Source organism: Manacus candei, unplaced genomic scaffold (genome assembly GCF_025592945.1).
Source record: "Manacus candei isolate 608988 ecotype Guabito, Panama unplaced genomic scaffold, ASM2559294v1 h1tg000023l, whole genome shotgun sequence".
NCBI lineage: Eukaryota > Metazoa > Chordata > Aves > Passeriformes > Pipridae > Manacus > Manacus candei.
Window position 1 is genome coordinate 18,157,321 of NW_026138071.1, and position 11,261 is coordinate 18,168,581.

Here is an 11,261-nt window from a genome sequence, read left to right on the forward strand (position 1 = left end):
TTTTCCTGGGACCCTGCAGCTTTTACTCAGCACAGACAGTGTCCAAGGACACTTGCACAAAGGTAATGGGAGTTGTGCTGAATTGCACCTTGTTCTGTCAAGCTGAAGGAAGTGCCCAGATCATACTGGCACAACACCCCCCTCCTTTCCCCTAGTCAGTGTGCCAGGCTTTGTGGCAGCAGCACGGTGGACACAAAGCTCCACCTCTCTATAGCACTTAAGTTTGGCAAAGCCTGAATTTCAGCCTTAGTGCAGTCGCAAAAATATGCTAACACTCATCTCTTCAGCTTAATGTAAACAGAGATGTTTATCTCCCTGACAAGGATCACTCCCCAAAACATGATTTATAGCAGTCTGGTTTGCTCCAAAACACACCAATAACTATATAATTAGAGAATGACTGCACAGCTCTTGCTTTAGCAGTGCTCGTGGTCACATTAAGCAGTCTCCATCAGTGCTTTCAAAGAGAGGGCTCCAGCTGCTTCTAAAATACAAGAACCACAGCCTAAACCTCTGTACTCCATTCATATATTTATGTTGGCATTTGACATATTTTGACCATCCATTTCCTCCACAGACCTTTTCCCTTGTCAACATGCCCTGCTCTAAGGGTGCCACAACAATGAACTTGGATGTAAAGTGCACAAACAAGCTTTGGAGTTGGTCATTTCTCCCCTATTTCCTTTCAGGCACATCTGAACTCTGTATTGCTATTGCTCCATTATGAAGTTATTCTTATAGATATTGTTAACAATTGTTATCAATAACATAGTGTACAGACAATGCATGCTTGACTAGAGTTTCTGTGCAATGAGAAAGCAGTTCCAAGAAACTGGAACTATTATAGTGCCCTCCAGCATTCACTGAAAAGCTTCAGGAAATTAAAGATTTTAAGTTCTCCTTTGTGTGAGGAGGTCCTGAACTCAAGACTGAAAATTGCCTCATTTGCAGAAAGGAAGATACAATTCCCTTACATAGCAGAATCCTGTCCATGTGCTGTTGCATCAGAAGGCTGGACAAGTAGGTAAAAGATTCAGGTCCTGTTATATTTTTGCTTGAGTTTTCCTTCCTCTGATTTGGCTGGGCATTTTTCACTTCAAATATAAGATCTCTAAGACAGGAACTGTCTTACTCAAAGGTGACCTTTAGCAGCAAGCTTTGGTTTTGGGCAAACTTGTTTGGCTGATAGGTTTAAGACACCACATTTTTAATATACACAGGTATTAAAAAAATAAATTATAGTCTTTGTGAAATATGCAGCTTTTTAGCTGTGCCTAATTAATAACAGGAGAGAAAAGACCTAGTTAAATCAAACTACAGTCTTTCTAGAAGCTCCAATTTAAAGATAAACTTGCTACATAGAATTTCCACTCTAGTATCACTTTTGTAGCATCCCTTTTGAGAATAGGTTTCAAAGGGTACATTTGTGAAATAAAAAGGGGAGTTTCAAAGGCTGAGTGGTCTGAGTTATTAAAAAATAAATAAAAATGAAGGGTTATGGATTTTTTAAATTAAAAAACCCAACAATGCTCTATCTGCCTATATCAACACTGTTCCCTACTGAAAACATATGGATTTTGTGTCATCTAAGCATACTAAATGGCAGAGCTTGTACTACTTCACTCTGAAAAATCATTCAAGAAGACGGATTTCCCTGCCAATAAATAATGCATGATAGATCTTGCACAGAGAAAAAACATTTTCCTCTGACAACACCAGTAGTATTAGTGTGGTTTAGAGATACAAGTACTTTACAAGTGCCAAGGAACCCTAGGCCAGAACTAGTAGCAGAACATACAGTAAAGCACATTGTTTGCTGGTCTACCTGAGAATGAGCAGGGAACCAACAAAAGCCAGATCGCCCAAGTCCATCCCTTTCACAGGAGACAGAATATTCTCATTACTCTCCAGAATCTCCTGTGACCTACTTTTTGACCCTAAATAATTTGCTGTCCTCACTACAATTTCTTCTTGCAGACTATTTTCCCCAAACGGCTTTGGATCTGAATGTGCAGGTTCCCAGCATTGGGTCCTGGCTGCCAGGGGAGTGTCTGTGCTGCGGGGCAACTGTGACAGTGGCAGGGCTGGCACACTTCCCTGGCTGGCCCCCTGGCAGGGCAGGAAAGAAACACCCTTAGAGCAATAAAAGGTAGGAGACATCACATTGCAATCCTACTCACCTTCAGGAAAGAGCACACTGTGAAAGTGTTTTTCTTCCCCAGAGGATTTGGCTGTAACACTCTGGGAGAAACTGATCCCATAATAGCTGTGCTTTCTTAGATGTTAGTGGCAGTTTTATGAAAACATGTCTCACTGAACCACTCTTAACTGTGACATACCCAGAGTGACTCTCCCTTCTGCCTGGAGTGCCTGAAGGTAAGAAGGGTTTCTTCATTGTCTGTGAGTATGTGAGGAAGGAGGAGGGCTGAATCAGGAAGAACCAGTGACTGGAACACAGAGATATCAGTCCAGCACCCAAGTGGCAATGAACCCCTTATTTCAAAAAGTAATAGTTGTGTAGATATAAATATCCAGGATGCCATTAAAATTAATCAAAAGCTCTTTAACTGAATGGCTAATGTGAGATAACCTGTCCACAGAACACAAACAGTTAACTTTTAATGTACTATATTAATCAGTTTAGGGGTTTTTTATTATTTTCTTGGCATGTTTTAGTCTAGATAGAAACATGGTCACATTGTTTACAAAGGTCATTTGGATTTACAGTGTCACATGTCACCAAATTACATTTCCAAAAACATATATTAGCTTTCTAACCAACAGTGCTTAGCTTGCACTGGCAAAAATACCTGTTCCGCATGCCTCTTCAAAGCTTTTGGTAAATACATTTGCCACAAGAAGTGTTACCTGTTTTACAAATTTATTTAAATAAGTGTCAATGATGAAGCCACTTCAAACTTCTGACAAATGTCATCTAAGTTTACTCTTGGGGAAACACTCCAAATATGATCCTAGTGACAGAATTGCTCACATACAACAGCCAGTAGACAGGGAGAGAGAGAAACACATTATTAAGGTAGTATAGATCTCTTCTAATAAGGAGCTGCAGTTCCTCAAACCTAGTGGAAGCAGAAATCTGTAGGTGTAAGAGAATGCACACTGGACCCATTTACACTAAGGACAAAATACACAAGCGATGCGAAAGGCCATAATAAATGAAGTCCCTACACAATCTGAAACAGGATGAGAAGATCTAGCAATAAGAAGTAAACCTCTAAGTGCTAAGATCTGGGGATCTGCCACACAGTAGGGAAACCAGAAAAGGAATATGACCCATTTGATGGCAAGCAGGGAAGAAAATAAAACACACATGGCTTGCATGCCACACAAATATTCACCTAACATCAGCTTTATCAAGAAGATATTAAGAACTATAAATCCTATAAAAACTAGATGGGCTTTGGCATGGTTTTCTTATATAAAATACTAACTGCATCACCAGCTCATAGTGAAGATCTGCACGCTCATTTCTCTGAATACACAAGTAATCATCAGTAGCAAGTGGGAAAACCCAATGGTATTCCAGACAAATACCACAAACACTTGCTCCAGACTCAAGTTGCATTCTAAGTGTCACAAAAATCTATGCATTCAAATGGTCTAGAAATTAACCAAAAGATGGTCTCCTGCTACCCCATGAAGACAGGCTGAGGTAACTTGGCTTATTGGGCCTGGTAAAAAGGTGGCAAAGGGATGATCTAGAGAGTGCCTACAGCTTCCCTTCAAATAACTGTAAAGATAACAGAGTGAAACTCTTCTTGATAGAGTCATACAGGGGAGAATAGCCACAAATTAGGAAACTCAAGCTAAATAGAAGAGGAAAAAAATTACACCAGGAGTCCAGCCACAGCTGACTTGATCCAGTGTTAGTAACAGACCTGCTGCAAGCAGAAGTTTGAACTACAGACTTTCAGAGGACTGTTTTCACCAACACTTCTCAAACACCATGAAATCCAACAGAGCTCAGAGCACCAAAGCTTGCCTAAGTCATCACAGACTCAAGTCCACTTCTCAGGCACAGGCCAGAGACATGCCAGAGCATGCACAGGGCTCCAGCTCCTGGCACAGAAATACACTGGACTGCCTGTCCCAGGTCTTGTCTGCCAGTTCCATGGAGATGTTTCAGGTCAACAGCAATAGTGTACAGCACTGAAGAACTGGGTGTTTAAGTAACTACATCCCTCCACCAGTTAGAATCGAATAAGTGTTGCATCACATCCAGTGATTTTCAACAGAGAATAGATCCAGAGGATTGTTTCAAGCAGTGTAAGGTCATCAAATGCTTTGAGTGCAGATTCAATCCACCAGAAAAAAAACTCTGACAACTTGACATCAGAATTTTAAAAAACCATGTTTAGATATCAATACTTAGATATAGATTATTTATCAAGGGTTACACAAACCATCCTGGATAGGGGTATGGGTGCGATCAAATAATTTGGCAAAGAACTTGTGCAATTCTGCCCATCTTTCCACTTACAAAATATCAGCCCCCTGCTAATAGGATACAGATTCCTCACTATCCTATATGATTTACTAGTCAAAAATATATTTTTTTTGATACAGGTATTTTTCAAACAAGTTCAGCATTCAGAGGCTTTCATTGTCATTTACTGAGTCCACTGAGAGTCCTAACTCAAAGCCCTTTAAATATAATTTTAAGAATTAATTAAAAATATCCACAAAGAGACTCTGGTTGAAGTATTTAATTTCATTTCCAAGAAGCTTTTAGGTATTATTTGTCCGGGAGCCAGCTTTAAAGAAAGTTTAATCTCCTGCTTAAAAAAGGGTTGGAAAAGGTATAAATGGGAGTAGGATTCCACACTTCACCTTTGTGGATTTTTAAGGGGGGGGGGGGCAGAAATCAAGCGTCTGCCATGTACCATGAATTTAAAAATTAAAAGACCTTTGGGTTTCCCCCTCTCTGAGAGTCACAAGTTTTGCTTTGCTGTCACTTAGCCAGGTTTCACAGAAAGCTGGAATAATTTGGATTACAATTCAGAAAAACTCAAACTTTCAGCTAAGAATATGTCTTTAAAGCTTTTTATTTTTTTAAGCATGTCTTTCATCATGCAGAACATCTTACAAAGCTTAATACTAAGTCCAGGTGTGGCTGCTTATGGAAGTAACAGGCAAGCTGTACATACCATCACACATTGGTGTCTCTTAGTCTCAGTGCTGAATTTAATTTTTGTTTAAATTTGTAAATACTTACTTAGGTCAAGCAACCCATAAACCATTGCCTATTACTCGCTAATGTTAAACCACATCGGAAGATTTGCCAGGAGCAAATGCAGGAAGGAAGCAACTGTGCACATGGCTGTTTATGCCTTTTTTCTATTCAAAATGCAAATACCAGTGAAATGGCCTCCTACTTTTCTCAATTCTCATCTCCTGTTCCTATAACATGATTAACTTTTGCTTATATTTTTATATTCTTCTGGTAGGAATAGCATTCTTTCTGTAGTGTTGCATGATCTGAAACCTCTGTCTCATCCCTGAGTTAAAGAATCAACTTTTCTTGATAAAAATATCCTCAACAAATTACTCTGACCTACAGCCAATCTGAATTAAATTTATAAGATATGGAGACCGACTGAAGATGTGAACACTGGCTGCCAGGGGGAATATATCATGCACTGCAATGGAAGAACAATTATTGATAGCCTAAAAAGGGCACAGAAAGCTGTACTGAGGGAGAGTATCTGGAAGTGAAAGAGATGGCCAATCCTTCTATGTTTATTCTCCACTAGGAAGCTGAGGTGATCAATCTAATTATCAAAAACCTCTTTCCCAGAAATAGAACGTGAGTGCTCTGGTTCAGAGGGAACATAGTGTAGTAGGCTCAGGAAGTATTTGTGGAGCCAAGTATTTTATCTGTAGCAGTATTTCCCTTGAGCAACAACTCTCATTTCTGTGAGAACCCCTGGTTCAGCACCCTTGTGTCTACCAGGATTCTGAGTGCAATGAAACCAATGTTGATCTTGATCCAAAACCAGATAAAAGTGCATCCCAGAAGGGGATTCAATTAAATAAACTCACTTCTTAACAATAAATCCCCAAATGTTGCACATTGACGGAAATGTAAAAAGTCAGAAGCAACATTTTACCTTTTCCTTTCCAGTTGGAGCACTTTGCTCTTCCCTTAACTGCATAGGGCAGAGTACTTGGAGCAATGCCCCACAGACCCAGAAACATCAGCAAAAAACACTCCTGCAGCATCTTAGTCCTGCTCTGGTCTGGCTTCCTGTACCCAGGCCATCCACAAACACAAGCTGCCTCAGAGCCTTTTCTACCCATGAGCTGCCTTTCGGTTACATCACAACATATATGTCTTACAGGCACACTTCCCTTCTCTCTCTTGCCCAGTTCAGTCCTCCAACACAGAGGAGTTACTCACTGGTTACTCACTTTCCTAAAAGGCTCTAAATTGCACACGGGCCCAGAACCAGCTCCTACAGAGCAGACTTAAAAAAAAAAAAAAGCTGATTCTTAAAGTTCATTTCAGGCCTAGAACCTGGGAGAAGCAAGTCTACTGGAACAGCCTGTATTCAATAGCACAGAGAAGAAATGCTGGAGATCCTATATATGAAAAGTTTCCCCCACCATGTTGCAAGGGCCCCTTGCAAGGCATTGCACTCTTCAGTTCATCCCAAAGTCTGTTTCAGCAGTTGGTGATCACTAGTCCCTCATTTCCAGCCCCATACTTCTTGATAAGTAAATGGAACATTTGCAAATTTGCCAAAATCCTACAATATAGCTATTTACAGGGGTTCTATCTGGATGTTCTCCCATTCACAGGAATTTCCTTTCACTTTTGTTAAACAGTAGCATTACCTACACAAAATACACCTTTGCAGGCATTGCTTATTGAGAAGAGGAGATAAAGCATCAGGAGAAAAGCAGTGTTTATTGTCATAGGCACATCACAAGATCAAGGGTTAGAAAAGGAAGATGCTTCACCATTTGCATGGACTGGATGCACAGAAAGAATTCAAATTATAAAGGTATTGACGAACAACAGAGAAACCAGTGTTTCAACAACTTTGCAGCTGATATAAATCAATGTGGCCCCACTGACTTTAATAAAGATAAGACTAGTGCTACTGAAGCACAGTTGCTTCCTGGAGAAGGGATTATGGTTCCAAGTGCAAAGACAGGAGGGAGTTGCCAGTGAAAGTCTTGGAAAAACAAGTGGGTTGCTGCCCAGCTGGTATGGACTGGTGCAGCTGCACTGGCTTCAGACAGCAGAGCACTACATGGTTTGGCCTATGAACTTCCCTACCAGCTTAGCCCATTTCACCAACACATACAGAGGTTTGATAGCAGCTACAAAGAGGTGACAAGGGAGAGAGGCTCCAGTAAAGCACCTCACAGAGAGAAAACGCAACAATAATAGACCACATAATTTTTCTTGGAAGGGAAAATGTAGCCAAGGCTCTCCATTGGAAAGTGAGCAGCCCTCCAAGGTAGCTCTTCTTCAGGTAAAGCTGTGTAAATTGCGCTGCAGTGAGTGCATCTCAGCCCCACTACAGCAATTAATGCCTTTACTGGCTTTCTTCTGTGACTCTGCTCTTTCTGGGTCTCTGCTTCAACTCCCAGGAGAGCTGGACCTGCTGCTGAATGTGCTGACCTCTGGCCAGCAAACAGCTCTAGTTGTGTCACACAGACTTCTGTTCTGGGGTGGAGGGACCTCCAGCAGCCAAGCACAGAAAGCAAGATACCTGAGGACTGAGCCAGGTCTAGACAACTTGAGCTCCAAGGTGGGAACCTGCTTTCTACTTTTCCCCTTCTGCCCCCCGCCCCCGATGCAGCACCAGTAGGAGAGGGGGCAAGAGGAGAGCTGCAGCTTTGCCAAGTCTGTTACTCTTCCAGCCCCCTGTGCACAGCTTCCCCTCGGCCAGAGGCAGCACAGCTACCAGGCTGCTCCCGGGCGGGCCGGGGTCCGCAAGCAGAGGGGAACAGGCAGGGCAGAGAAGCAGAGCACGCTTGCAGCAGGGGCAGCTCCGCGCAGGGAAGGAGGGGGCTCCGGGTGCCCGGGAGCAGCGGCCGGGCCCCGGGGGTGGGGGCTGCTCCCGAGCCCTGACGTAAAAACTAAGCGGGGCTGCCCGCTCCGGCTTCTTAAGGAGCGCGGCGGCGGCAGCGGGCGTGGAGAGCTCTGCTCTGCTCTGCCCTGCCCGGGCCGCCCTGCTCGCCGGAGCGCAGAGGTAAGGGATGAGGGATGAAGGCTGCGGGCGGTGCCGCAGCCGGGCGGGACGGGACGGGAGCGGCGCTGGAGTGGCTGCCCTGCCCGGCTCCTGCGGGAGCGGCGCGGGGATCCCCGCGGGCGCTGCGCCGGGTGGGCATCCCCCCCGTGCGCCGGACCGGCTGCGGCAGCTCCAGGGTCGAGAAACTTAATAACTGAGAGCTACAAGTTAAATGGTGGTAACGAATGAACTGATTAACTTTTTAAATTATTGTTGTACGGCATTATTCATGACGGGGAGTGGAATGGGAGAGGAAACTGCGAGGAGAAGTGGGGATGAGGGGAAAAAAAGTCAGAGCCGGAAGATGTAAATTGCATGCACACACACACAAACTTCAATTTACGGACAGAAAGACCTAAAGATTGGGGGTGGGGGGCGGAATTGCATGGAAGCATTCACCACAGGCACAAGTAAGAGATTATTGAAATCTGGCATTTCCTGAGCATGCCCTCAGTGCTCAACTATTTAAAAAATAAAATCCTGAACCTTGTGGAAGGCTAACAGCACAGTGCTGTCTAAGTTTGATCAGACTATAAGGATTAGAGGCCTTAGCTACTGGCCCTGACTAATGGTATTCACATCACACCTTCGAGGGCACCCACCCTCATAGTAATGCCCTACGCAGGGCTGTCCCTTTGTTCTGACAAATCCAGAACCCTTGTCTTACTCAGTTTTGTAACTTAGAAAGTTTCTGATAGGTGCTGGGGAGCAGAAAATGTAAAGCAACCTGTTCAGTTGTTAACCTGTACAAACCAGATGGGCCCTGTCCAAGTCACAGAACCATCCTTTTAAGGATTATTATTATTTAGTATTATTTTATTATTATTTAGTATTATTAGCCCATTTTATTAGTACTCCTTTGTCTGAACTATTTGGTGTTGGGGCTCGCCCCGCCACTGCTGTCTTGTATCTGTCTCCCCACCCCCATGGTCATATCTGAGATTGCTAGGCTGCTTTGAAAACTAGAAGCTTGGGAAAAAAGTCAATTATGTCTCTTGAATGAGTCTCAGTAAACAGATAGGTATGTGCATACTGCATAGCATATATGTACAGGTGTCTGCTGCCCAGTGGAAGGGCTCTGATGCACAAACAAGAAGGAAATAGTGACTCACAGGATGTCCTTTGGTTTGCTTCCGAGAAAGCAATCAAAACCTGCCTGGTGCAGTAAGGTACAGAAGAATGATGCTACTGGAGATCTTAGAAGCAGCAAAAGGACAGCCCCATTACTGTCATAAGTGACATCCCACTAGGCAGAGCAGGATGGGAAGAGCAAGCTGGTCCTCTTTTATTCATTAAATGGAAGGTTCAGAGCCAAGGCTGTTAAACCAGTTCTCACAAAATCCCAACTCAGATTAAAGAGTGACTGTAAGCAGTTGGAGAGTAAAGTTTGAATACCTAAAAAATGTTCCCAGAACACGACCAGGTGGCCAGACAGGGGGCCAGGTAAGAATATCACTGCCAGGACTGAAGTCTCTGAAGAGTCTTTTAGCTCTACAATGAAATATGTTCCACAAAGCAGCCTACTCTTCTCTAGTCTTGCACACAGGCTTGTGTCTGAGCTACCTTTTATGTACAATCCCTCTGCACATCCATATCCTGCCTTTGGCATTCTCCTTCACACAGCAAAGGAACATTTCTTCTACTCTTCATGATCACTCATGGAAGAGACTTTCTACACCAAAAGCCAGCTGATTATCAAGTTAAGCTCATTAAGAGAGGTAGCTTACCCCCTGCCAACAATCAAACTGAAAATGTAAAAGCGTGAATACTCAGATGGTCAGCATCTATGTTAAACAGAATTGTTTGTCCTAAACACAGATCTCAGATGTTGCTGATTTCTACAAATGGGAATTTCTCCATATGCCATGAACAACATTAAAATCAATCCCCAAACTCGTTAGAATCTTTAAAATTCCAGAAGCATGTTTGAAAACTCAGCATAGAAGCACATACTAGAAATGAAAACTGACAGAGACAACTGGGCCTTTCTGTCCACAAAAAGTTATAATTCTCAGGATTTCTCTAACCATTATAGGTGCTACTTCTCAAATTTCACAGTTTTAACAGACAATTGTTAGTGATCCGCAACAAGCACCTGTACTTCATATATATGTATAGATAGATATATCAGCACAGGAATGACAAGGACCTGTTAGAGCAAGTCCTGAGAAGGGCTACAAAAATGATCAGAGGGCTGAAACTGCTCTCCTATGAGGAAAAGCTGAGAAAGTTGGGATTGTTCAGCCTGAAAAAGAACAGGCTCCAGGGAGACCTTATTGCAGCCTCCCAGTACTTAAAGGGGGCCTATATGAAAGCTGGGGACAGACTTTTTAGCAGGGCCTGTTGCAATAGGACAAGGGTTGGACTAGATGACATTTAAAGGTCCCTTGCAACCCAAACTGTTGTATATGATTCCACGTGCATGTATACATGTTGTACAATACAGCTGCCATGCCATGGCTTTGCTATACTCTCTTTTCAGAACTGTACTGCATTTTAGCAGGCAAAACACCACTGGTCAATGGATGAATTTGCAACTTTCATTAACTAGAACCATTAAAACATTTTCAACAAGTTTTCCACCTGCTGCTCCACTGATGCTTGTGATTCTGAAGACTATTTGAAAGGTCTCGTAAAATTTTGAGAAAACTAAGACTGCCTAAAGGCTTAAAATTTGTAAAAAGGAATGGATTTTTACTGAAAAAGTAGGGATCTGTAAATCAAGAAAGGTACAAAACTTTCAGTGTGAAGAAGTTCCAAATAAGAGAGTTCATCATACAGATTTGAAGATGATTAGCAAATTTTTTACACATGCTTCTGCTGCACACAGTATTGCAACTCCTCTAGTATCTATATTCACACATGTAAAAAAGCATACACACATCTTCAAGGAGCAGAGAAACAATTAACATTTGAGTGCCTTCTATATGATTCTGCATCTAAAAGCGAGAAAATTTTCAGCTTCTTTTGGTTTTCTTATATTTTAGTGACACA